Raw genomic sequence first — 27,623 nt, 5'->3', positions numbered from 1 at the left:
CTGTTTAGGTTCCCTATAGATATCAAGAGACTCATATTAGTTACTTCAGTGTACTCCTGAAAATAAAGAGTCCCTTTATTGACCGCTATAGTACTATCTACTTTCCTGGCCTTAAAATCTTTTTTTTATTTTTTAACGACTTGTTCTTTATTAGAGCTGGGTAGGGAAAATGGTTTCCCCACAGAGTGAAAGATCTCACATTTTCAAGAAGGTCCCTGCTGCTGTTCTACTTCAGGATGCTACCAAGGCCTTTCAAATAGGGCCTGCTCAGAGCAGTCAACAGCCAGGGCTTAAGACTCTCACTGGAGCTGTTGAAGAACTGGGTAAAAACCACTTCTATATAGAAATAAGAATGAAATCTGCTGTAGTCCAGGATCAGTTCAGTATGGTGAAGGAGGGTGGGGTGCTTTTGCTCATCTCCATGGCTGAAGCTGTTTCACTTTGTACAGGTAATGACATGTCAATCTTGGAAGAGACCTGGACTTCTGTCTGCTCCTCCCAGCACGGTGATGTAATTCCTGGACTACCAGCTCAGGCTCTTTCACTGTCTTGCCTAATGATTGTCGCAGCATCTATGTGAACTGGAGCATCTCCAACAGGAGGACTTCTCATTTTGAAGCAGTCAGCAGCCCAGAACCCACCCAGGCTGTGGGGTGCTGAATTTCATGTCCCTGGGTCAACTTAAAGAGATTATAGCCCCACATGTGGTCTGCTGTTTTGGACCTGAATATCCTACCCAGGGACTTCTGGCTGCCCTGTGGCAGCAAATGCAGGTCTCTTATTTTTGACCAGAAACTCACTGAACCTGTGAACATCTTCCCATTGAAAGTTCTGGGTTTGACAAATCAGCATTTTCTGATTTAAGGACGTTATTTCAGAAAGCTCCCAGCCATCTGTGTTACCTTTACCTGTAGATCTTCAGTAGGTTCCTCCACCTGCAAGTCTTCGTTTTTCTAAGAAGTCTTTGTTAAACTGATTCAAGGAAAAATATTGGAGACTACTTCATCAGCCTTTCCACAGCATAGGCTCCGCCTTATTTTTCACCATGCTTTCAGTCAACTTGTAGCTGTGCTCACCCAGGTGCAACCCTAGAGAGAAGTTCTCTCTCCTCATCCCCCACCACAGGCAGGAAACAAACTGCTGAAATCCTTGATAGGTGTTATATATAGGTTACACATCACCAGCTGAGCAGGGGCACCTGAGGTATTATGGGGAGAAATTGGAGGTCCCTTCCATCTGATTAAGTGCATCCTAGATGTGGGCAGAGGGTGGGGACTATCACAGGCAGAGGTGAAGAATGGCCCTGCCCCCTTGAAAACCACAAAACCCATAAGAGAATCAGTCAAAATCTTGCCCCGTAACAGACCCATCCACCTTTCCTTTATTTCCACCCCTCACATGACAAAGCTTGTACTTGGAAGTCTCCACTCTTCTCATGCTTGTGTCAAATAGGGGGAGGGCGGAGGCTGCTAGAGCCGGTAGAGTTCAACCACATTTCCCCCCCCTCCCCATACAGGCTCACTGCTGTTTTGATGCTCCAGCTAAAGAAAATCTCCACAGATTTTTTTTGTGCCCGGAAGGAAGCTTCCCACTGCTAGCCTTGGGAGACGCAGAACATCCCGGCTGGGCAAGAGCTCTTTATGAATATTTCTAGTGCTCAGAGGAAGAAGGGGGAAAAAAAGCAACAAACTAGAGCAAGTTTATGGTAATTGCTTTAATGAGGCAAAGCCCTTTAGAATGCAAACACGCTCAACAATACACAAAGAAACAATCAAAAAAAAGTGTTTTATACAGGCTGTTTTATAAGAAGGTAATAAAAACAATTGTATGGCACACTCAGTTGCATAAACAGACTCACCATGGAAGGTGTTTGTGTGAGAGCAGGACTATGAATACTTAATTGCTTCCATTATTCTTATTTTCAGTACAAAACACTGCAATCAAAACTTAATCTGCAGGTTGATTTTTAAATAAAAAGGTTATATTCCAGTTCCATTGTTGTAAATATAATAAAACACATTCTTTCCGTTAAACGGTATTTCATTTCTTACTGCTTGTAAGGAGGTATAACAGTGATTAATATCTACATCCCTGGCAATTTCAAAACCTTTTTCAAAGGCAGGATCATTATTTTTCTTCATATGGAAGGCAGAAGACCAAAATGTTCAAAAGGTCTTCATTAATGATGTGACTAGAAGTCATGGAAGCCTTTGATGAGATCCTTCTATGGCTGCCAATCCTCTTTGAACCAAGCCCCAAAAGCAATGCAGAATTCAGATCTATTTTCATTCACACATCTCCTCTGACAAACACAGTGAGTACAAAGGAAGAATGTAAGGAAATATGAATTTGGGGACCTCAATAAGTTGCAAAGTACAAAACTGAAAAAATGCCACCCATTTTCCCATACCTCTCAGTAGGGTAAATTACCCAGATAAAAGGCTGATATGAATTTGAATACAATCTGGTGTGTCTGGAATGTTGTATTCTACATCTAGTGATTTTTTTTTTTTAAATATGTACTGTTACACTTGTGCTTTAGTGGCATCTAGACCACAGTAATTTTCAAATACTTAGACCCAAGAACTCCTTTTTCTTTCCTCTGACTTTTTGCTTTAGGAAGAGATACAGAACTGTCAAAAGACCTGTTGTGCACATAAACTGGGTGATAGATCTGAAAGGATTTAGAGAACAAGATTGTCTTAAGTAAGAAAATTAGTATCTTGATGAAAAAAAAAAAAATCATTAATGGTTTGTACTTTACAGGCTGAGCACATTGCTGTAAAATAACATAACAGAGTAATTCCAGAAAGACCAGAGTCACTCTCACTGAAAATGGATGTCTCTAGGAAAGCAGTGATGATTTCTGGTTTCAAACTAATGGCAAGCATGGCTTTAAATTTCATATTTGTTGCTCATACACATCTTAATTTACATATTTAATTAAAAGAATCTTCTGTTATAATAGACAGCAAGAAGTAGCACTTTTTCAGTTCATTAGGCCTATAATAATTTCTAGCCTTGAAATCATCTGACTGTTGGAATTTCTGTTAGTGCTACAGAGCATTTGCCAAGTAAGAAATGTCACACTTATTTTCATCTTTCTCATCATTACAGATAGCATAATGCTGTCAGGAATCAAGCAGATACCATTAAATGTTTCCTGCTTACAATTTCATGATCATGTTTTAATACGTTACATCACTAATGCCCAAAAACAGTTACATGGAGCAAAAAAAATGTGGTAATGCAGAAGCTCTTATTCCCCCTATCCCAGGGAAAACAGATAATTTTAACACCTTCTATCTCACTACAGTAGAAATACTGCCCAGGAGAACAAAGGGCACGTAACTAAGTTGATGAATATTTTAAACTGCCTATGACTTGCATGAAGAGTATAGACCTTCCTATAGCCAAACTCTGATCAGCTCACAAGCCTTATGGTAAGATCAGCCTTTCCAGACACTTATTTGCAGGGTGTCCAGGGGGCCAAGAACTCCCAAACACCAACTGTTGACCTTTCAGCAATGTATCTTACCCTCTAATTAGACATCAAAATCAGATTGTTTGCTGGCATCCATCAGTCTTCAACAATTAAAGGCAAGAGGACATATTGAGGAGGAACATGTGTATATGTATGTGGATGTACATATAAGAAGGAATTTTACATTATTTATATGGAGGAATTAACATACAAATTATATACAAATAATATATATAAGGAATGCACATATATATATGTATTAGGCTGAATGCCTACACATATTTTAAGAATATATATATATATATATATATGTTTGTATGTATGCACATCTGCTGGCCAAAACAGCTTTGATGATTTAAAGCAAACACCTTGATATACTGAACAGTATCTTTTAAGCCAGGCAAATTATGGTTTCAAACCTTCCAGTATATGTGTCTCCTTAATTTAGTCATGAAAAGAACCAATTGCTAAACAAAGACTAAATGTGTACCATGGTCCTGTTGATCTCATTCCTCCTAGCAAACAACTTAACAATGGTATTCAAGACCAAATTTTTGCTTGTGAAGGAAATGGGTATCTAGGTTTGGATTACATATTATGCAGAAAGATATAGCACATTAATCTGAAATTTTCAGAAGGAATCCAGACCATGCTTTCCTCGTAGTGTCAAATTCTTCAAGGATCAGAAAGCAAGTCTGCAATCAGAAATCCAAACACGCCAAGACGATCTATAATATGCTACAGAAGTGGAACTGAAAAGACAAGTCATTCAGTCTGATGAGGTAGATGGGTGTCTGGAAGCATGCTGAATGTCATCTGCTAACAACAGCCATCAAGATCAAGCAGTCTAGCAGGGGCAGACTGAATTGATTCCAAAGTTACTCATGAGCTAACATCTGCTTACAAGGACGTGTGAAGAACAGCCAGGAACTAGTAGTGAGGAACTTTCAATAAAGAGGTGTGATATTAACCAGCCCCCAAAACTAATCAGAGAGGCTTGGTTAGATGCCACCATATGATTATCTGACTGATCCTAAACGCATTGGCTCTAAGATCCTAAAGTAGAGTTTTGCCAATGTATGTCTGTTGTCATAGAGGAGTTGTCAAGTTTTCCTCCTCAATCCCTCACCAGAGGTCTCTCGTTACAGAAATCAGGCTACAGTGAAGGTAGTCCTAGATAAACCATACACTGCTCCTTTGACCCTCTCCTCCTTTGGTTTCCCCTTCTCTAAGAGGAATCTCTCTGTATTCAGAGCTCAGTTGAGTTCATCCACTGGCCTGTCTACATCTGCAGGATATCCACGTAAGTCATCTAATGACATGGAGAGAGGCCTCCATCTCTCCAGGCCAGTGATCACCTTCACAGCAACCTCTTGCCACTGCAGCATGTGGAGCATGTGCTGTGGAGACATAGCACTGAAAAAAAATGCAAGTGACTGCCATGTGCAAGCATACTGATCAGGCCATGTGCAAGCGTACTGATCAGGGTACTGACTGCCGGCAACTGCCTGCAGTGATGCTGCATTTTTATTAAGGACCTCAAAATAGCAGGAATCAAAACAGAGATGCTAATGCGCTGAGTTTGGGCCTGTTTTGCATTGCTGGTTATATATGTTAGATGGTAGTAGGTGAAATAATACCACATTCTGGATGTGAACCTGCAGTCAAAACAAGATGCCTGATTTGGCCCTATGTAACACGTTAGTGACTACATCTCGATCACATGTAATATCTCTTATCCTTACTGAAAGAGTCTGCACACTGATAACACCCATAACAAGGGCTTTACAAAGTATCATGATCCAAGTCTTTGGAAGGTGTGAATGGGCACAGTAGCTACAGTCAATCCCCACTTCCAACAGCTCTTCCTCTTTACCTCTGTTTTTATCACACTTGCATTGGTAAAGTTGCTTACTGAAGAAAAAAAGGCTGCTTCCTTAGAAGAAATGTTGCCCAAGAGCAGTTTACATCATATGCTATCTGGAAGCTATTCTGTAAAACATTGTAATAATTGCTTTTCCTGGACTGAGACACTTACTAGTAGCAGCTAAAGTTAACAGATTGGAAGACTGCCTGAAGATGATGGATGGGTTTTCTCAGATTGTAGATTTCTGGTCATTTTCCATGGCAGCTGTAAATTTAAAAATAATATAATGTTAAGCAGTGGTAGAATAGAATTCACAAATATTACACAGCTACTGACTTGATCATTAATCATCCTAAATTTAATATTAAAGTGTTACATATGATGAGCCAGATTTTTCCTTGGGGTGTATACAGAAGTTTTTCATTGATTACAAATGGGAAATGGCACATGTATGTGAATGCTGAATTTAGCCAACTGCTTGTTTGTTTTGTTGGATTTTTTTTATTACTATTTGAGGAAGGTGGAGACGTTTCTGTTTTACAAATCCCCTTTCATACTAGTGATCTGGAAGAAAATTATCAAAAGCCATCATCTGATTTGTAGTCAATAGCCCAAGTTATTGCAACAATATCTCTACTTATTTTCAAAGCTGAAGAGCATCAATGCCCTCCCGAGTTCAGGAGTCCTTTGATCTACAAGAAAGCTGGCAAGGGACTTTTTACAAGGGCACGTAGTGACAGGACAAGGGCTAATGGCTTTAAACTGAAAGAGGGTAGATTTAGATTAGATGTAAGGAAGAAATTCTCCACTATGAGGGTGCTGAGGCACTGGAACAGGTTGCCCAGAGAGGTTGTGGATGCCCCATCCCTGGAAGTGTTCAAGGCCAGGTTGGATGGGGCTTTGAGCAACCTGGTCTAGTGGAAGGTGTCCCTGCCCATGGCAGGGGGGTTGGAACTAGATGACCTTTAAGGTCCCTTCCAACCCAAACCATTCTATGATTATGATTCTATGATGTCCACTTTTGAGGTTGCTGCAGTCATAAAAGGATTTCTTATTGGACAGAATGAAGATTTTTTTCCACAACTGATATTCCTTCTAGACTAAAACACCATTTTTCCTAGACTTTGTCCTAATTTACCCTGTTATTTTTGATGAAGTCATGTATCTCAAGTGTCTTCTTCAGATGAGTAACTAGAGAGGAGCTGCCAGAGATACTCATGTTAAAAAAAAACCCAAACCAAAACAACCGTCCTCTCCTTGCCCAGCAAATCAATTCTGATGCAAATGAAGAAGTCTTGCACTTGGAGATACCATAATGATTCCTCACCTTCTCTGCAGAATCTGGAGGTCAGAAAACCTGTAATAGCCTCAGCAAGGTCATGGTGATACATGGATCTTTACGTTGTGAACATCAACTCCTCTCAGCTCCTTTTGCACTTACCTAATACTGTTATACTAATTACATATTAGTTATGCTGCATTTAGGTGTATTTATGTTATACATGCTGTTAGTATTAATATATATTAGCTACAGGACCGAGTTTTTTGGCATTGCTTAGTCTTGTATTTAATGTCTTTCAGACTCTAGGTACAAATACTCTACAGTAGTTGCACTGAAAACAATTTATTTGAATGCCAACTACAGAATACTGTTATCAGCAGGTTTTCTCAGGGCCAATTTACTTCTGTTTATCCACAAGGTTTGGTAATAAATACATGTATTTTGGGGCTCTAGGTACATTAAACATACTGAATAGTCAAAGCTTGTAGAAGCTAATTTCCCTGTCATTGCATTATAGTTAAATTGGTTACGCACATCTCATTCAATTATGTAACTTGAAGAATACCAACAACATAGGTTCCTGATTTTAATAGTACTTGTGCTGGTTTTAGCACTTACAATGGATCAGCTTTTATCATGAGACACTAAACTCATCATGCTTTGAAATTCGGAGCCACAAATTCAAATGTAATATTGTCTTTGTTTGTGTGTGTCATTAATGGCCTTTCTTTTTATACTTTCTGGATGTATACTATAATATTTTGTTCAAATCAAAGTGAAGACTGGAAGGTAACACACTATTAATATATGCGGTTAAGCGTTTACACCATCAGATCCTCTATTGATATCAGCTTAGTCAAGTAGGTATTCAACCACTAACAAAATGTGCACAATAGTCAGATAAATTACTTGCTGTTAAATCCTGATGCAGGGAAAGTGCCAGGTATACTATGAAGTCTCTTCGATGGGACTTCTTTAATGGCATTTATTCTGTGTGGAAGGCACTCAGCTGCTGCAGTAGTACAGAACGAACAAGAAGCAAGGAAGGGTAAAATTAATATCCACAGAAATTGACATACTATTATGATTTTATCATTGTGTAATAGCAATAAAACACATATCATATCAAATGGATTAAAAACTGGCTGACAGATCTCAAAAAACTAGGCATCAGCTGGGATTTGTGATTGAATGAATGTTCCCCATGTTCCCTTGAGTTCTGTACAAGGTTTAATATTCTTTAGCAGTTTCACCAGTGGTCATGTAAACATATCCCTAAATACAATCTGTGAATGACATGAGTTTGTCAGGATGGTATACAATGATGAAGACTGGGCAGTCAAACAGAAATCGGGAATGGTACAGGAAAAAACCACAAAGTTATGCAAAGGAGAATTCCTTGCAGCAAAAAAAAAATAAAACTAAAAATTAAAGAGTTCCGTCTGTTTAGTTTATCAGAAAGAAGATGGGAAGAGGTTAGCTGTACACATAAGTAATTCACAGGGGGGAAATACCAAGTAAGAAAGGACTCTTCCATCTAGCAAGAGCATCATGGGCTGGAAACTTAAGCCAGGTAGACTGAAAGTAAGGTGCCTTTTTAACAATAAAGATGCTTATCTGTTGGAAAAAACTTTCCAGGGATATACCAGATACATTTTATGATCTCTTAAGGCCAAGAGGAAGACACACTATAGCCAAAACCAGAGTTTTTTTGTTTAACATAAGAATAACTTGAGATAGTGTAAAGGTATATAAGCAGACAAATTGATCATATTCTATGAGTATGAATGTATGCAAATTTACCAGAGCCAACATTTCCTCATCTGCCTGTGGTATGTCTCATTAAGACAATTGCTTATTAAGAACCATCTTCTAAGGAGGTGGATTATCATTGTTTAATCTTACCTTAAGGAATCTTATGAAAGAAAAAGTTTACCAAACATTTAGAAAGTATAGTAAAGTCTACAATACCACTCGTCTTGCAACATTGCAAGTTGCTGGAGACAACAGCCCTTATTTGTTAGATACAAACCTGAGGTGAAATACAGTGAAGAAACGGAACTCATCTTAGTTTAGCAAGTATTAACAGACTAATCATGAAAAAAATACCACCACCTATGCTTTGAACTATGTGTGTGCTTCAGTGTTATTTTTTAAATAATTAGAACCACAATATGTCTTCAGATACTTTCTGCCTCTGTCAAATAACAATAATTAATAACTGTTAGCATCCTCCCCCCTCTTCCATTTTGAGGCATATAATATCTTCCGGAAACTTGCTGAGCCAGTTACATTAGCAAAAACAGAGAGTAAATCCATTCAAAACAGTGTGACTAAAAGCAGAATCTGTCTGTTTGCTTTTGCATGGTTAGAACAAAAGGTTCCACTGCTGCTTTTACAGCTAAATAGCATTTTATAATGAGCTCTGAAATTTTGGGGAAAGTCAGATTACAATGTTGGTTTAACATCAGACACTCTATTGTTTAGATGTAGGATCACTGCGATGTCCAGTCTCTGAAAACTTTAGTTTTTCTTCTGATATTAAAAAGACCACTGAAGTAATCCACAAAGAGCTCGGGCCTCAGGAAAGAAGTCTGAAAAACAAACACTGTTAAAGATCGGTCAGACACGATTATGTGGCTGACAATTACATATGATAACAATTAAAATTATCTGATTCCAACCACATGGCATCTTAATACAGCAGATCTCCAAGCAAATAACATGTCACATAATAGGTTTTGATTGGTGTTGTCAGCAGCCTTTTGAATGTTACAGACACCTTCCCATGAATGCCTCAGAAATCAGTTGAGACTACTGACCTCATCCCAAACTGAAATTATTTGCATGTACCTAAATACCCTAGTTCTAACTGCTCGGTAACCTAAAACTCTTGTTTCACTAGATGATTAGATACATGCATACATGGTGTCCAGCTGCTTACTTCCAGTTGTAAATAACTTAGCTAATATATGCATTAGTGGTTTTAATGAAAACCCTAGATGTCTTCTGAGAGCTCTTTCAGTTACCTGCCAGCACATCTCTGGGAAGATATGTCCGATTACAAGCCAGCTGAAGCACTCCAAACAATTGCTGAAGTCCATGTGTTGGTTGGCATAGGGGACCTAACCAGAGAGCATGAGGAGCTGCCAAGGAGCTGCCACTGAGCAGCATGAGCCTGCTCTACTGCCGACTTTAATTTGCATTGAAAAAAAATAGGGATGAGTTAATGATTGCTAAACCAACAAATCATCCTCCTATTGGAGGAGCCCCAGAGGACACTCTGTCTCCAGTGGTGATATAACCAGTAAGCAAACACACTGTCACATTGCCTAGAATGGGCATACAAAAAGCAGAGGGGATTGGACCAGGAATTTGGAGTATTTTCATGGTGCCAGTCTCCACACATGTCCTTGGCTTAGCCTCCTGCTCCTTATTTTCCTCTAGACCAGCATAGCCCAAAAACTACTCTTCAGATCTGGGATGCAAGTTTTATTGTTTCCTTCTGTATACTGTTAAGTAGGAAGAGAAACATAATGTCTTAAAAACGAACTGAGGAAAAATACCATACATTTGTTAGAAGGACAGGTTTTGCTACCACTGTTGTTTTAAAAAAACAACTTTTTCTGCTTTGGCATCTAAATCAGTATTGCAACATCGCAGCTGGAAAAACTAACCATGGCTGCCGTGAACACAGTTCTCCCACTGTAGGCTGTGGAGTCAACAGCACATTGAGAATGATGGTTCAGTGAAGATATTGCAACAGTTTTGTCGGTGTTGTTGAAGGTGAGCAAAAATCTTATGGTTATTCACATCAGTTTCACTGGTCTGACAGAGTATGTTACACAGCCGCAATGCAAGATCTTGCCTGTGTTATAAACATGTGGGGTTTTTAACCAATGCATTGTAATTTTTCCCATTCTTTATAATAGATCATACTGAGGATGAAGAAAAATATGAAGCAGTAAAACTCATGAACAGACAATGCAATTCAGCAGTTTTTCTTGACACCTCAGTCATAACTGTGTTTCTGCCCTGAGTTAACAGTTCTACAATGTATACCACAGCTTTATCTAAATGGCCTTTCCAGTAAGCAATAGTCATTTGACTGCACGATGGATGCCATCTTACTGTGAAGGAAATATATTGTTTTTCAAATAATGATAAGAGAGGAATTATCTAGAGGGTCCATGTTAAATTAGAATCACATATTGCTTCTCTGCAAGAAAAGTTACATTTGTTGTAGTTATGGACCAGAACTGTTAGCATCACAGGAGAGCAGCTTCTCCAGAAGAACAGCGAAGCACCAGCTCATTGCAGTACACAACACAGGATGAAGACTCCCCATAACCATATAGCTCTAAACTTTCAGCGCCAATCAATCACATCCCTTGTCCTGAACTGCAGAGAACTCTCTCCAGAAAATCAAGTCACATGATACTTAGACTTCACAGAGACAAGATCTCAATGTTGTGCAAGAATACACTAGATAAAATGTCCAAGACATTAAAGAGCCATCAGTAGAGCAATCAACAGAGTATGTAAACAAGTCAAATTATACAAAAACAGATATAGCCATGCATCTGTAAAGATGTAGCCATAGCCATATTCTCCGAAGAACTGGGTGAACAGTATGGTAGACCTAGTTCAGCTGATACGTATTTTCCATCCCTGATGTCCAACACTACACATTCAGAGGCTACTTCATAAGTAAAATGCTTGTGTGGCTGAAGCTTAAGCAGAGGTGACTAGCATGGGAGCAGGGCCTCTCGTTTTCTTCATGCAGAGTCTATTACAAAGGGATTTTGATCTTTAGGGGGATCCCTACCACAGTGCAAAATAATAATGATGATAAAACAACAGTAATAATAGGTACAGATAGCAATCCTGAACCTTGAACATGTATCCATTATAAACACATAAATATTCAGTTGTCTACTATAAGAGCACAGGTCATAGACTCTTTAGCTTCATCTCCCTCCTACACAGCCAAAAGTAGGCAGGAAAATTATTGAAATATATTTATTAGCTTGTAGACAGTATCTTTTCGAATTGGTATAACAGGAATTTGAGCTCCTAATATTAGAAGCAAACAGAATATTTGAGCTGTGGAAGAATCTACAAAAATTGCCAAAACAGCAGAGACTTTCTTTCAAAATGGGACAGGAGAGGTTGTGACACACATCTAAATTCCCTGCAGTGTTTTGAAAAACTTAGCATCTACCTACAAATCAATTGAGGGCCTCAATTTATTATTCTATTGATTCTATATATGACTTTTTTTTTTTTTTTTAATAAAGGAGAAATGCCCAACCTATGGTCTCTGGGCCAGCTTCCAAAGGCCAGAATAACTTATTCAACCTATAGCCACACATTGCTGTCACATCCTTCACTGAAGCCCTCAGTCACAGGGAAGCAATGAATTGCAAGCTGCTAAATTGGCAAAAAGGTGCCCAGAAGCTTAGTCTTAGCATCGTTTTTGCCCAAGGCCCTGTGGCCTCTACACCATTACAACCAGGAATTGCATCCATCCTAATTCAGGCATGCCCCCACCACATGATGAATGGATGATGTGAACAGCCCTGTGATAAAAGTATGAGTGAATCTCAGCCTTGAGACAGGCACTACTTGAACTTCCTCATCTATTGCCAAAATGAGCATTTTCTGAAGGAAGCACTTGCATTTTGGTCTTCTAATGGATTGCCTCTCATCAAGTCAGAGGTCAGAGCATGTGAATTCTTCCTAAAAATGACACAATCTTCCAGACCAAAAGGCTGAGATTGACACAAGGTATGTGGAGTACATATTTATGGAGTAAATGCAACTATTATTTCTTGCCATATCTAATGCACCAGAACTTGGCTTTGGACATATGTAGCAACAGTCTAGCATTTTCCTGAAGTTGTGAGTAGTGTCTTTCTGTCACAATGATTCATCCACGACAGTGAAAGCATATCCATGTTTCAGATGTATGCAGAAAAAGAGCATCCCTGCCTTGGGAAATCAACACTCCAAGAATGGAGGGGCAAAAAAAGGTCCAGAGAGTAAAACGTTCAGAAGGTCATCAACAGTGAGATTTTCTGCAGACATCATAGGAAGGGAATAGGTATATTGCAAGTGGAGAAGGTAGTAGCCTGGTGAAAGAATTCAGGGATGTGGAATAATACCAGTGGGGCTCCATGGAAGGAGCCAAATATCTCCTTTATTTTCTGATCAAAAGCAATCTCTTGAACTCCAAACTCACTGAAAAGTGATGAGCTAGTACTTCAGAGAGGGGTTGAAAACAGGGAGGTGGGGCTGCTTGCATAGTTATGCTTGGCATAGTTTCATTTTTCACAAAAATGAAGAGAGAAAACAATAATCCCAAACCCTTCCCAGGCAGTTATTAATTATTTTTCTCCCTTGGATTACAACACACACAAACATAAACAACCCTTTTGGTTATGTTGGTCTGGAGTCCTGTCCAGGCTTTCCGTGTGGAGCTCGTAAGGAGCTGTCCTACTCTGCGTGTGTTGAAAGTCTCTCCCCTTGGAAATTAATCTGGGCTGGTGCCTTGAAGTGACATTTGAAACCTGCCCATGCTGCTTTGCTTTTTTTCCACTTCTTGTTGTCAGGCTCATCATGCTGAGTCATATCTGCAGCTAGATCATAATGATTATCCTGAAATGTCAGCAGCTGCTCTTTTCACCCCCATATGGTGCCAGATTTAGGATGAGGTTTCCCTAATGCATAAACAATGACTATAATTGTGGTTTTTGACAACCAAGGTATCACAGAGATGTTATTCTGTTGTAAAAAAACTGCATTTCCACAGTTGTAATGAAGGGGTGGGTCATACTGACCCATATGTTGCTTTGTATTTCTCCCCAAAGAAAGTCTATGACATAAGTGAATCCCTGTCAGCGTGGCTGTTGGACATCAGATGTTGTTTGACAGGGGAAACAGCTAAAAGCTTTAGCAGTTAATATCTTCCTAGCTGTGAGCATTATTTGCCTAATTCCAGAGCTGATTGTTTGATAGACAAAAACCTGGCTTTAACTTCTATTCTCTTAATGTAGATGCAATTTCCTTGCAGTTCTCAGATAGCTCTGTCTTCTCCCTTAGTGCTGCTTAAAGTTACCAGCTCTCTTCAAAAGTCAACTAAAAAAAAGTTGAGCTATCAGAGAAATAATAAATAAACCAAAACAAAACAAAAAACTAGCAGGAGTTGACAAAAGTAATGAAAAACCAAGGCTCTATCTCTTCTTTCATTTATAGATGTGCACCAAAAGTACCTCCACTATCTAGTATGTGAGGAGATGGAAGATAGTGGAACTGTGTCAGTAAGAGGGGAATCTAGCCCCAGAACCTCCAATCTGTATTTTAATGCCAAATAAAGCAATACAGAGATAAATGAAAGATAAGCAAGTAGAAAATCCTGTAGGGGCAAAGGCAGGGTGAACATGATGTATTATAGTTGAAGATTGGGAAAAATCATTGAAGTTGATGGAAGTAACCACCACCCTTCATTTGAGATAACAGAGCCAAGTAAGTTCTTTGATGAGGTAATACAGGTTTCCAAGACAAGGCAAAAGTACACTCTAAATCTTGAGTAATGTGGGTAGATGGTACTGCGGGTTATTGCTTTGGGTAAGGGTGTATTTTTGTGTATGCATGTACAAGAAAACAAGCTAGCTGAGACAGAGAGAGAAAAAAGCTCTAAACGCAGCAGCTAAAAGGAAGCTATCTAGGCATAAATGCCTAAAGGGAGAGCTTATTGGGGGTACTGAACAAAAAAATGTGATGCTATAAGCAAAGATACTGTCTTTGGTGGTTTGATTGCATCTGGAGTCAGAGAAAGGGGAGTTTGCACGTTCTGTGTAAATAGGTACAACTGCATCCAAGAAAGGCTTGACTCCATCAATGGTTTAGCTTCCTAACCAGAACAAGCTCTGATTTGTGGCCATCTGTGTCAAAGGAAGTAATATTATAGGTAACAGAACAGACTAAAGGGAAGACTACAGACAAACCTACGCTGTCCTGAGAAAGCTAAGGATGTTGTAATGAATTAAATCTTGTTGTAATGAATTAAATTCATTACTTTGTAATGAATCAAAAGCTGCATGTACAGAAATTATTGCAAATGCAAAATGCTTTAAGAGATAGCAACACTGACACTAGCCATTTTTCACTAAAAGAAATTCTCCTGAAGCTTAAACCAGCCCTCAGAAATGAGCCTGAGAAGACACCAGTGCTCTGCAGGACAAGAGGTTCAGGTTCAGTGAGACCAAAGTGGGAGGTGAGTTCCAGAGCAGTGTCCTTCCATGAGAACAGAGTCCCTCCAGGCTCAATACGTAGGTGCTTAGGCCTCATCCTCAAAGCTGGCTTAGACAGCTAAGCCCTAATTCGGTGCCTAAGGTCCCGTCCCCTCCTTCCCCTGAAACAATCAGTGAGACCGGATTTTGTGCACCAAATGGTACATAAAATGGCAGACAGGGGTCTACCTATTCTGCTGGTTTCAACCCTGCTTGCACAAGCCTTTCTGCTGAAGCCATCAGACGAGATGAAAACTAGTTGGAGAGATGAGCACAGGGATGAGCTCTGCAGGAACCTGAAGCGTACATGTTCTACTCTTCCCGTGGCATCAAGCAGTACATGTCACCCTCCTGATTAGCAGTTAATTTGGATCTCTAGTGCTAAAACCATACTGCACTTCCACAGCTGTAACTGAAAAGCAAAACTGGTCTGATTGGAAGCTATTCTGATCCTTCATAAACTAGGCACAGAACAAAATCTGTAGGATGCTGAACATTCAGTTGCGGTTGGATTTTTTTACACATTTTTACTTTCCCTATGTAGCTGTTCTCCGGGCTACAAGTTTCATCCATTTGGATGATATTCATCACCTTAAATTTAGCTGTCTTAAGAATTTGGTATCTAGGATAACTCAGTTGTCTGTGCCTCTTTTATAGTTACAGAGGCAGATGCTTACTTCCAGAAACATTTTACCATACTCTAACAAAGAAATCTAAGTTAGATATCTCTGAAAAATAGTACAGCCCGTCTTTCTCCATTGACTGAAGTGGGAGCCTAGACAACTAGTCAGTCTGAACACTCTGCTTCGGGACAGTAGCAGTCAAGTGACACAAACACTAGTTCGTGTGTATTGGGACATGGTACATTGCCAAATCTTTCTCAAGGGCATCTGTGGTTACTCGTGTCTGTGTCAAAAATGACACTGTCAAATGGAGCGAGCTTATGAGAATGGATGATCTGACAAGAACTCTCCGAGAACAGATCCACTGGGCAGGCTGCTTGGGTGTCTCACCTGTTGAACAAACTTCACGTGGCTTCCTTCCGTGAAGGAGCACTACTTGTCATTCAGTATTCCTCCCTCATAAAAAGTCGTGTGTGGTGGGAAAAAAAAATAGTACTTGGGCTGTCTCAAAAAGGTGTGGCTTGTTTAGGAGGTTAGACTTGAGCACTATGGTTGTCTGAATGAGGAGTAGTAAGAAACGAGAGCATTTTGATCTGTCTGCCACTCTCTAAGGGGTAATAGGAGATTGTTTTATTGTTCCTCCTGCATAATATACGAGGATGATTTGTAATGAGGCAGAATCTAAGGTAAATAGCTCTTGCTATAATACTTTGCTTTCAGATATCTTAAGAGGTAATCTGTGGTGGGTATGCTTGCTGTAAATCAGAGGCTATGTCTTTGCATTTGGAAGTCACTATTATTATGTTAAAGGGTGTATGCTTATATAGTTCACGTACAGCATTTGGAAAGAAGTGATTTCACCTCAGAGTGGAAGGTTCCCTGGGGCACAAATCTTCAACAGTGAAATTTTGTATGTGTACTTTGACAAACGCATGCCCCGTGGGCATGTGCCAAATTATGCCTTTGAAGCCATGGAAGCCTGGCTGTGGGAACCTAGAACCTTGAAGAGTTTCTCAAGGGAGAGGAAACAGAGCCAGCTGGACCCATTTTCTATAGACAGAAATTTAACTGCTAGCTAGTAGCTACTACATTAGAAGAGAAATCATTTCAGAGACCTGGAACATGCTGGTATGAAGCCCTTGTTAGAGGAGTTGGGTGGCAGCCTGACTGTGACCCATCCAGATCCCTCTTTGCACATTCTTTTTAACTCCAGTATTTACTGTCATGGTAAAATGTGATCATAATTATAAGAACCAACACATAGTTGTCGTTACTCAGCACCTAAGAACAAACTGTAAATACTGTGCTTTTGAGTGCAAACCAGCTGAGCAAAGAACAATTTCTCTAGAGCTAATGCATATCAGTTCAGCAGACTTACAAGCGTAAAATTAAATCTATGTAGTAAAATTGATGTACAGCCTCTTCTGCAAGAAGCAGTTCATTTTCACAACCCAGTGGTGGCTGGGCTCTATCTTCCTCATTCTCTGAGACAAAACCTTGCAGCCCCTGAGGGGCAGGCCCCTCTTTGTGGTACCGGATACCTGTCTTCTACTCCATGAGCTCTTTTTTGACTTCATCTTTCTTCAGTGCTCTCATGTAGGTCCGATGTCATCCTTAACTCATACAGACAAATACATGTGTTATTTTGTCTGACCACCAAAAGAGACAGAAAACTGGACTAAAACATTGCCCTATGAATAGGAAGTGCATGTGTGTAGTGTAAAATAATAACTCACATGTTACCATACTATTAAGATAATGTTTCTCTACCAAAATCATTACTTTATAAAAAAACCAATTAAGATAATAATAAAAAGTCCTACTGAGGGAAATTACCTAGTGAAAGGAGGCTCGGGATATACCTTTATCACTACTCTGAGGTCAGAACTAATTGGCAGACAACAAAGCTTATGAACCCAGAGGCTGATTGCTGCCTTCTGCTTTTCTCCACTGACAGATGAGCACACTTTCCCCTCTATTACTCTTGTGATTTTTTTTTACTTGTACGCAGATCTCAGATAAGATCAGTCTATCATTATGTTGGACTCTTTACCAACATGGAGTGAGAGCATCTCCACTATACGGTTTATGATCTGGACAGAGAAGGGAGAAGAGGGAGGTAAAGATTCCTCCCTTTTTACATGGGGAGCAAATGCTCTGATGCACAGAGAAATTTAGGTGCTTTGCTGATTTGAATCTAATAGGTCAGGCTCATAACCATATTAAAATATCTTCAAGCATCAGTTGATCTGCTGTCTCCGTGCGCATCTTCTTACTGCACAGTAAGGGCAAAGTAACTATACCTGTTTCACTACAGGTTAAATCAGCACTGCCATTGTATGCCCAACATTGCAAAGTGACCTGCACTGGGGAACTGGTGAAGATTAAAAACAATCCAGAAAAAAAGCATAACAAAAAAAACCTCCCATATTTTAAATCAGATTAGTTGCATTCTCATGGATACAATCTCATGGCAGCAGAGTTGGTTGCACTGGCTTAATTTGCTCTTATAACCACTTTGGATCACATCAGCCTGTGTTTGCCCTGGTAAGAGTGCACACAAGGACAGTCACAGCTGTTCAACTGAGACACAATAGCTTGTTAAATTGTCACAAACTGATCATAAGTCTGAGTCCCAAATGGCTTACCCAAGGTCACCCAGCAGTTTGAGACACACCCAGCGACTGAACATCTCCGGAGTCCAGCCTAGTGTCAAATACAATGGCACTTTTCCTCTCTAATTGTGACCAGTTGTCACTGTCTTCTGGTGGGTGTAACCCAGAGAAAATGGACATGGGAATGAACTGGGATTGTCCAGTGAACCCTTCCAGTTTCAGCTGAGGCATGTTGGCAAGGCTTCATCAGGAAAACTCCATGGTTCCACCAGGTCCTGTCTCTCCAAAGACAACAAACAATTAGATATTGTTGAGTAACTCAGAGAAAAGTTCTTGTGATATGTGTAGGTGTTGCTGCCAGACAACATGTTTCAGAGAGAGTGGGCATCAGTTGCAGAAATAAAAAGCATTTTTTGATCCTAGAGAAGCTTGTTCAATTCAATGCCTTCCTTTCCTGTGCATCAGAGTGGCGAAGTGCTATGGTTAGTGCTACACAGTGCATAGTTCATTAGCTTTATATTGATCTGAAAAGCAACTAACATGGGAGATGTAAAAATGAAATAGCGGGGCAGGGGGATCCAGTGCTGGAGGAACACTGCTTTCCACAAGCCATGTAAACCCTAATTAATAGACAAAGGGCTCTATTCTTCGCCTGTGTTTAACTCCCCCCCGTCTTGCTTCTCTTCCCTTTAACCATACTCCTTTTCCCCCTCCAGTTTGCAGTAGCATATACAGGGCCTGACGAAAGCCCACACAAATCAATGGCAACACTCCCATTGACTTCAATGGGCTTTGTGACAAGCAAAAAGAGAAGAGAATAAGTGATTATTTTTCCTTTCCAAATGACGAGCCTCCCCCCCAGTAAAACAATCCATATAGTAGTCATAAGTGCTTTATATTGTGCAGTGCATGGGCATAATTACTCCAACCCTCTAAAAACCACTAGCAGCAGTTGGTCTCTCTAATGCTTGGAAAATTATTTTAAATAGACTTCATACCTACAAAATAGGATTTTTTTAGATTGTAAATACCTAGGGTCAGATCTCAGCATTGTTACCAGCATATCTGCACTGACTTCAAAAAGGATAGTCAATTCACACATATATAGAAGAACTGGCCCAAACCAGCACTTGCTGCTGCACAGTGTGCTGGTTTTGGCTGGGATAGAGTTAATTTTCTTCATAGTAGCTGGTATCGGGCTATGTTTTGGATTTGTGCTGAAACAGTGTTGATAACACAGAGATGTTTTCGTTACTGCTGAGCAGTGCTTACACAGAGCCAAGGCCTTTTCTGCTCCTCACCCCACCCCACCAGCGAGTGGACTGGGGGTGCACAAGAAGTTGGGAGGGGACACAGCAGGCACAGCTGACCCCAACTGACCCAAGGGGTATTCCAGACCATATGACCTCATGCTCAGCATATAAAGCTGCGGGAAGAGGAAGGAAGTTCGGAGTGATGGCGTTTGTCTTCCCAAGTCACCATTATGCGTGATGGAGCCCTGCTTTCCTGGAGATGGCTGAACACCTGCCTGCCGATGGGAAGTGGTGAATGAATTCCTTGTTTTGCTTTGCTTGCATGTGTGGCTTTTGCTTTACCTATTAAACTGTCTTTATCTCAGCCCACAAGTTTTCTCACTTTTACTCTTCTGATTCTCTCCCCCATCCCACCAAGGTGGAGTGAGCGAGCAGCTGTGTGGTGCTTAGCTGCCAGCTGGGGTTAAACCACGACACACAGTCAAAATTATTTTGATATCCATGAGCTGTTCTCTCAAAGCCATAAAGGTAGGGTCAACCCTGCTGTTGCCCTTCAGCCAATTATCTAGGCATGATCTTGATTAATGACTCACCTGGCTCTTCTTTGAATTCAAGCAGACTATCATTCTGTGTCTCCACAACATCTCCATCTATATTCCCTACTCTACAACAGAGCACGACAAGATTCGTCCACCTCTTCCTCTTGATTCATTGATGTAAGGACTTTACTGTGAGTATTAAAAATCCCAGGTGTATTTAAAAGGTTATTTTCTTTTCCCTCATCGCTGCCTGCAAGTTTGTCTGCTTAACAAAGGGCTATAATATGGGGGGAAAAAAATCTGTCACTAATTTAGTGTACTAGCATGCTTTGGGTATCTAAAACTTCTTTTGTTTTGCTTTTGCCAACGCTTGGATAAAAATGATCCAACTGTATTGCAGTTTAGGTCATATGCAAATGCTCTTATTCAAAATGGTGTACAGAATACTATCTTTCTAATCCTTCCACTAAAATATGATTTGTGGCTGTTCTTCAGAACGTCTGCCTGATTAAACATCCTTGGAAAAAAACACGCATGGGATTGTAATAAAGAAAAATAAAAAGGTTTCTTTTAATCAGTAATTAAGTAGCAATTAAGCATAATTATTACAATTTGTATCTAATTTATAATATTGGTAGAATGAACAGATGTAATTTATCCTCCAATAGTCAACAGCGTTTGGCTTAAGCAAAGCCACCTCACACTTTCCTTCACATTGGCAACTGAAAAAGACACCGTGGATGGTGAGCGAATGTGTCTTCTCCAAGGGATGGGAACATTCAGCTGTGGGGTAGGAACTGCTCAGTCATCTGGAAGCATGTGAAAATACCTGTACAGGCAACATAAGCTTTTCCTCCTGTCTTCAGCAGAGGAATCTTCCCTTTAAGTCAAGTGATAAAAATCTTTAGGTTTTTAACCTCAAGTATGAGGAGCTCTCACTTTTGTGTAGCTGGTAGAGTAACTCTGTACAGTAACTCTGTTCAGTGTTGCAATCGACCTTTGCAAAATGTACCCGTAGGCTTTTTTCTATAAAATATTATTAAAATTGGTCAAGTTATTTTCATGTGGTGGTTGGGGGGAGCTCTTCATTAAGAGTCTAGGAAAAATTACTTAGTTTACTGTGTTACTGAGTAACTCTGAGAGAAAAAAAGTTTTCATTACAAACTCTAGGTTAATTTTCTTTAACTCCACAGTTTTTAAATACTTGGGAAACACAGGCATGATCTTGGACTGTCTGGAAGCAGCCAATCTGACTACTTTCTGCCATGGATGCTTTCAAATGAAACTATTATGAAATTTTCTTTGTTGTCTGACCTTGCTTAAGGTCCATCTGAGCCATACATGACTTGACTGTAAAAAATCAGTCTTTACATACAGCTGATTACTACAGGGCTGTGTTCAGAAAGTCAGGTGATGGATGGCTATAAAAGCACCTTAGAAAGTTCTCTGTAATCACCAAGTATAAAACAGATACATTTACAGACCAGAAGCTTTACCATTTGTGTAACAATACCAAATTGGTACAACTGGCCTCCTGCAAAGGCGACCTTATGAATCTGCTTCAAGGAAAAGTGAAAACTGTGCATTTGACGGATCCCGAATGTCCTTCAGGCTCACAGGGCTGAATGCACATGCCCTGCCCTTACCCTGATGCCATGCCAGTCTGAGAGTTGATCCCTCAAGCATTCCTGCTGCTTGGGGAAGAAGATGCCCAAAGAGAGCTGCAAACATGCCCAGAAGGAGCTGCAATAAACTAGTATACTAGTATTAGATCTGACCAGCCTGAATCTAGAATTGCTTGGGACTTGAAAAGGCAAAAGAACCTGTTGAGATATTAAAATCTAGCTTGCTCAAGCCAGCGTTACTTTGGAGAACCAAACAGGTCTGTAGTTTTCTCAGTGACAGAAGCCTCGCATAGTTCGTGGGATCTGTAAACCAAAGATTTCATGGATTCCTTACCACTTGCAGGAGCAATGTAAGTTTGTTAAAAAGATAGTTATACAGCAAAAACTTTACGGTTTTAAACTGAAGTCGATGGTTTCCTGATGAAATGTACCATTAAAATCTAGCCATTTGAAAGTGGTAGTAAGGAGACAGATGCATATTCAAATGTTTATCTCTTTAATTTTCCAACACCTAATCTCTTAAATGAGCATAATCAGAAAAGAGGCATTCTAATTCTCTTGTGGGGAAGAGAAGGCACCAGAGATCAAGTGATAACCAGGCTGTGTCTCAAGCCATTCTCAAGAGACTTTGGCTGTGTTTGAACCCAAATTGGAGAGAAGAGATTTTTTAGGTACTGTGTCTGCCAGAATTCAAACAGCAGACACACTTCTGCTCTCAGGGCACAAATCCGAACTATGGACAACCTCCATTCCAAAAAAAAATTTATAAAACTGTCAGGCTTGCTTATTTTGCTTTGGTTTACATAAAGATCTTTCTCACACACGTATACCTTGAAGCTAAAAGAACAGTGAGATTGTGAAGTTAGTCACTCCTAAGGTAGAAAGTGCCAGACATGAGGTTACATACGCAACCCAAATTCAGTTCCTTATGTGAGCTCATGATTAGACATGCTTTAATCACATGGCCACATACACTTTTTCCACAGGACAAAGATAGTGTGAGCTTGACTTATTAGAGGAGCAAAAAGTAATATCACGTGCTGTGCTGGACACTCTTGACGAAAGACAGAATTACCAGGTCTGCATGGCAAGAAACAGGCTGAGCAACCCGCCTCTGCCCTGGATGGTGGAGGTGGGAGGCTGTGAAATGCCCTGCTGCCAGGTCAACAGGTTCCTTCCCTTTGGCGTGCCAGGAGCCTCCTGCACAGACATGTGAGGAGAAAAGGGGAAAGGGAGGTAGCGGGCTAGGGCTGCAGCAGCCTGGCATGCTACACACCATCAAGGGAATCGCTGACAAAAAGGGGCAGACTGCAGCCAAGGTTTCTCCCTAGCCTATGACCCGTTTTGTTTTCCATGGCAATCTGGTTCACATTACAAGTACAGTACTGACAAAGTTGGGGTGGGTTTTGGGTTGGGGTTTGTTTTTTTTTTTTTGGTTGTTCTGGCATTTGCTGGCAGTTCTGTGGCTTTTGTCACCTCTTCTCTAAATATTTCTTTGTTCAGCCTTGTGCCTTTGAAACTTTATACCCAGCTCTAGTTATCTTTGCTTTTCTAGCCCCGCGAACAAAGTAGTGACTATCTTGTAAGCAAGCATGGACTCATCTAGGCCTAAAGCTTTCTTAAACAGAAGACTCCCAAACAATCGTTATGACTGTAACCATCTGCTGCCTGAAAACACACCAGCACCCTCTGAACCGCAGCGGGTATTACAGATATTTGGTCTGACTTCTACAATCACTTCAATGTGCAGGCGTTGGCTTCTTTGAGCCCGAGTCAAGTCACCACATTAAGGATGGCAGGCGGTGGGAAGCCCAGGCGGAGGCTCTCATCTCCCAGATAATAGCAGGAGACTGGGCCGCAGTGGCTTTAATCTCGCCTCTCGAATCATAATTCATCCCTTTCTATTGCCAGTGAGGCACCTGGCAAGGGAAGCCCGGACTCCTCTGAGGGAGCTCCCCTGCAAAGCGCTCGTTTCCCTGGCGGGGCCTGCCCGGCCCGGGGCGACCCGGATTCTGCTGGGATCGCCCATCGGGCACCAAAGCGGGGCTCATGGCCTTCCCCGCCGCTTGCAGCCGGCCCACGGTAAACGGGCGGGCTGCAGAGACCTGCGGGGGCCGGCCACTCAACAGCGGCCAACCGCTGCGGGCTGGCCAGCCCGCCCGGGTGGGGCCGGGCCGGGCCGGGGCCGGCCGCGGGAGGCGCGGCGCGGTCGCCGGGGCCGCGCTGCGGCGGGGCGGCGCAGGCCGGCGGGCGGGGGAGGCGGCACTTTCCCCGGCGTGGCGGGTTTCCGCCGCCCGCCAGGCGCCAGGCGCGCGGGGCCCGAGAAGAGCCCCCAGGTGCGCCGCTCCCGGCCGCTCCCCGGCAGCCTGGCGGCGGGGGCGAGCGGGCCGGCTCCGCGCCGCCGCCCGGGGCCCGCCTCCGGCCGCCGCGCCCTCGCCGGGGGCCGGGCCGCCTGCGGAGCGCGGCGGGGGAAGCGGGGAAGGGAGGCCGCGAATCCCGCGGGGGCCGCCCGGCTCCGCTCGCTTCTGCCTCCCCGGGGTGCAGCCCCCGGAGCGGGGCCTCGGCCGGGAGCGGGCCGGGGTCCCAGCCCGCCAAGGGCGGACGGGCGCGCCCCCCCTGCCCGCCACCCGCGGGGCTCCCGGCCGTCCCGCCGGCGGGCAGGTCGCCGTGCCCCCACGCCGCGGCAAGGAGGGCGCGGGGCTGCTGGCCGGGGCGGCGCGGAGCCGGCTGGCGGGGCCGCTTCCCTTGGCGGGGCACGGCTGGAGCCTCGGATCCCCGCGTTTAGCCTAATCTAATAGCAGGAGTGATTAGACTATGTTATTGTTTGCGCGCTGATCTTTTCGGCTGAAGGGAGATTTAAAAATCAATAGTAAAGTCGCATGCCTGACTGCTTGGGCGCTTATGGGAAAGCTGTTGGCCAAGGCCAATAAATCAATCCTCCTTTTTCTTTCTCTGTCCTGTTTGTTTCTTTTCCGCCTCCAGAATTTTCTTCCTTGCAGAAGGCAACCACATCTAACAAGGTGCCGCTTGGAAATACACCATGCTTGAAGCCAGCGTGCTAATTATAGATTAATAAGAGGTAAAACTCGGTTGAAATGACATAGTGAAAAAAAATCCAAGCTGATCAAATTTAGTGTGTCATCAGATATATTATGGTCGCTTAAAATCCTGTGCTTAAGAGGACGCTGCGTAATCTTCAAAACCCCATGACTCGCTGGCACCAGCTTTTGCTCAGAGAAGTGAAGTTCGAATTCATTTAAAGTTATTTTGTGGTAACCGGGCTCCCAGACCTCTGAGAGTTTTTACAGCCCCAGTCAAGGTACGTCCAGTATTTCCAGCCTGACACAGCAGCAGCCACAGACGGAACAAGTAAATGAAATGGAAGTGTTTAACAGGCTTCACACGTTTCATTTATTTGGATTTGAACTGAGGGGCTGAGCTGAGCCTTGAATCACCAGCGAAGGAAGAGCATAATTACTTGTCATTATATTCATTCCAATTTATAAATAATGTTTCTGGCTTTATTTTATTCAATGCTTAATTTTAAAATAATGATTAAAAATTAGCCCTTGGGCTACGTGCTGGATTATAGCCAGATGCGTTATTACTTCTCCTTGGGACTCCGGAAATATCTAAATGGACTGGGAGGGAAAATGAAGATTTCCCACTCAATTAGTTATGGAGGAAGGACAGTGCTATGGCTTAAGCATTTCAGATTTTAATTGTTCTGAAACGACGAGGTGTTTCACCAGAATCAACACGTAACTGTTGGGAGCAATCACGCCTGCTGAAAGGTGATGGTGCACGTCTTCGGTATCCTCTCCGCCTCGCACACGGAGGAACACACAGCACTGCATTTTTGGGTCTGTCTGTATATACACACACACACGTAAGGAAATCGTGGGTGGCTGGGTATCCGCACGTGCACGTAAATTTCTCTAATATGTTTATATGTTCAGTTATATGGAACAGCAGCAAAATAAGCGTTCCCTGATTTAGAGCACTTCCCAGGTACTGCAAACACGGATGAACCAAAATCCTTATGTGGAAAATGAATAGTTCCCTCACACATACGCACATACACACCCCCCAAAAAAGGAGAAATTAAGAAAGAGAGAGAGAGAAAGCAGAGGAAAGGGGAACTCGATTTATTCTCATTTGTTTATCTCTAGATTTTTCCCCCTTTCTGCAAATTCATTTGAATAGCTTTCAAGCTGCAAAATGGAAATGTGGCTCCTGCCCTCTATTTCAGCAGCAGCGTCCTGGCAACAGAGCAATTTTCTATCATCAAGGATAAATGGCATCGAACAGAACATTCTGATAAAAAAGAAAAAAAGCTTTAGCCCAAGAAGCCCATGATTGCTGCCCTTCCTGTCTGTCATCCCTTTACAAAATCCTCTCCTCCAAACCTGAGCTGCATGCTGTCAGAGCTAATAATGTCTCCTAAAGAAAAGGGGAAGAAACAGCATTCATGCACAATGTTCCCATTTATTACATAGGGTGCTTATTTAAAAATTGCAAATATCTTTGGTTCACTGCAAATTAAAACCAAGATGTAGGAAGTTACACGATGCAACAATTATTCATGTCACAGCAGAGCATCAAACCCTCATATCTTGCTTTTCTATTGGTTAATGTGTGTGTGTGTGTGTGTGCGTGTGCGTGCGTTGTGTGTATGTGTGTAACGCAGGGAATATCCCTTGTTGTGAAAATAAAAACCACTTCAGGTAAGTCTGTTTTGTTGTTTTAGAGCAAGGGGGGGGAGGGGGGAGAAGTCATTACTGATACGCAGTAGGAAGAGGCTGTGTGCGTGTGCGGTCTTTGCGATTCCACAGGGGGCTGAGCCCCAGGATCCGTAAGAAGCCTCTCAGGGGAGGCTGCTCCGGGAATGGGGTGCTTCGCTGGGGTCGCGGGGCTCTCTCGGCGCACCCTGCGCCGGAGCCGCCGCTCGGCTCCCGCTCCTCGCCCCAGAGACACCCCCGCAAACGCACTCCCCGGCGCCGGTGCGTTCCAGCGGGGTGCCGGCGCCGGGGAGCTGACCCCCTCCGGCTACGAAAGGACCCTCGGTAATAAATAAAGCTGCAGGAATAGTCCGTCCGAGCCGGCCTTCGACGTGCAGATATTGTTTTGGGGAAGGGGGAATTGCCCTGTAGGGAGCTGTGGCGAGGAGTCCCCGCCCGCCGCCTCCGAGGAGCCGGGACGGCAGGGCCGGCAAGAGGCGGACACAGGTGTCACAGGCCGGGGAGAAGCCGGGGACGGCGGGACCCGCCAGCACCCGAGCGGCGGGGGGGCTGCACCGGGCCCCTCCCGCTTACCCGACGGGCTGGGGGAGGAGGGAAGGAGCGAGGGCCGGCGCCGCTGCCGGGCGCCCGCACCCCGGCACCTGCGCCGGTTGGCGGATGGGAACAGCCCGACCGGGAGGGCTAAAAATAACCCGTCGGGCGCGATGACTTCATAGGGTGCTTCACCGCTCCGGGGCTCTTCTTAGCGTGGCGACGTAACGCCCCGGCGGGCGGGCTGCAGGCCGGGGACCCGGCGGAGGGCCCCGAAGCGCGGGGGGCGGGAAGCACCGCGGCCCCCGGACGGGCACGGGCGGCCGCCGGGACCGCCGAGGCGCATCGCCCCCGCCGCCGCCGCTGGCCCTCGCGCGCGGCCGTTGGGGCCGTGGAGGCCCGCCGCCGCGCGCATGCCCCGCGCCGCGGTCACGTGCCGCGCGGGCGGCGGTAAAGGCCGTGAGGGGAGGCCGCCGGGCCACCGCTGAGCGACACCACCCCCTCCCGCTCCGCTCCGCGCCGAGGGAAGCGAGCGCAGGAGGAGGCAGGGCCGCCCGGGGGAGGCAGGCCGTCGGAGGGGTCCCGGCCCGCGGCCCGGCCGCGCCGCCCGGAGCGGCGGGAGGGGACCCGGCCCGCAGGCGCCCGCTGGCAGCGGGGAACGGGTTTCCTTCCTCTCCCGCGGGGGGATCCGGCCGGAGCCCTGGGCGTCGCCTTCAGAGGGCGGCTGTGGGCTCCCCGGGGCTGCCGGGGGGGGCCTCCCGTGCGGCT

The 27,623-nt window shown here is 43.4% G+C and overlaps 1 long non-coding RNA gene across 1 annotated transcript; it reads right to left on the bottom strand.

Annotated features, from left to right (window-relative positions):
* Positions 1-1,699: 1,699 nt before the first annotated feature.
* Positions 1,700-18,436, bottom strand: LOC128148181 (uncharacterized). Its single transcript, XR_008237205.1, has 3 exons — positions 18,199-18,436; positions 7,543-7,645; positions 1,700-5,615 (listed from the first exon to the last, which is right to left on the bottom strand). It is a non-coding gene; the product is annotated as an uncharacterized LOC128148181 (long non-coding RNA).
* Between the last annotated feature and the right edge of the window lie 9,187 nt (positions 18,437-27,623).

This window comes from Harpia harpyja, chromosome 1 (genome assembly GCF_026419915.1).
Source record: "Harpia harpyja isolate bHarHar1 chromosome 1, bHarHar1 primary haplotype, whole genome shotgun sequence".
NCBI lineage: Eukaryota > Metazoa > Chordata > Aves > Accipitriformes > Accipitridae > Harpia > Harpia harpyja.
This window is presented reverse-complemented; position numbering and strand designations above follow the sequence as displayed.